We start from the raw sequence: 573 nt of genomic DNA, 5'->3' as shown, positions 1-573 counted from the left end.
TCTAGAATGTCAGCCTATGATTGCAATTCATTGTCACTTACAAGAGTTTGTGCCTACCTTATTCATGGGGGAGGATTCAAGTCAGTGCACTTAGTGCCAGGAGGGAGCCCCTGGAAGTACTCAATTCAGCATGCTATTAGGATGACTAAATTCTTTCTTCTCGCACCCTCCTGAGGAGGGTGCGTGGAGAAATCAGACTAAGGTGCCGTCTGCGAGGCTATTCTCGCGGCCAGCACTCTAGTTGCAAGAACAGTCATTCTCCAACTAAACACCCAGGTTAAGTCGTGAGAACCAGCATTCTCCGACTTGGCGTCTGCCGGACTAAACAGCGCGCTTAATTGAATAGATAATATAGCTTACTCCTGGCACTATCTACAGCGCACTGAATTGAATTCCCCCCATGGGCAGGCCCCATTAGGGTTTTTCGCTCTCCTACAGGTATAACATGACTGCCAGAGACTAGTTACAAGGCACCTGCTGCCCTACTTGCTGAAAATAGCAGATGAAATGATAAATGCTTTGATCTCAGTCGAATGTGGCAGGTTTAAAGTTCAAAGTGTAGCAGGTCAAAGA

This window comes from Taudactylus pleione, unplaced genomic scaffold (genome assembly GCF_031769625.1).
Source record: "Taudactylus pleione unplaced genomic scaffold, aTauple2 ptg000017l, whole genome shotgun sequence".
Lineage (NCBI taxonomy): Eukaryota > Metazoa > Chordata > Amphibia > Anura > Myobatrachidae > Taudactylus > Taudactylus pleione.
Note: the sequence above shows the minus strand (reverse complement) of the source record.